Raw genomic sequence first — 535 nt, forward strand, 5'->3', positions numbered from 1 at the left:
ACGCCTGGCGAAAAAAATAATGCTATCGAACGCGCAAAATCGCTTGAAAAACGATACGAACTTTTCTTAGAAAAAAAAACCGTATCAATTTGGAAGGAGAGTATAGAGTGTGGTTGGAACGATGGACAAATAAGGAAAGCGGAAAGCCATTCCTAAAATCCGCAGCAGAAGTTCTTGGTAAATGTGAGGAATATGCTTTTCCATTGATTAACAAACTTCTACGCATTCAACCCTTCGCCGGTTAAAAACAGTGTTGCGTAGTACCATGAATGAAGAAAGACTGATAGGTCTAGCACTTTTACACGTACACTTAGATATTGAAACTGACACTGAAAGGATACTAGAGAGATTCGCAAAAGGAAAGCGCAAAATTTAATTTGAATTTAAATTATTACAATAAAAATTCTGAATAAGTGGTTAAGTTGCTTAATTACATCCTTCTTTTTGCCAACATTGTAAGCAAAAAATAAGTATTTATATGTATGTATTGCATTAATAACCCCAAGGTATAACTTTACATCTTGTGTTTTTTTTT

Source organism: Rhagoletis pomonella, unplaced genomic scaffold (genome assembly GCF_013731165.1).
Source record: "Rhagoletis pomonella isolate Grant_MI unplaced genomic scaffold, Rhpom_1.0 Rhpom_scaffold_06109, whole genome shotgun sequence".
Lineage (NCBI taxonomy): Eukaryota > Metazoa > Arthropoda > Insecta > Diptera > Tephritidae > Rhagoletis > Rhagoletis pomonella.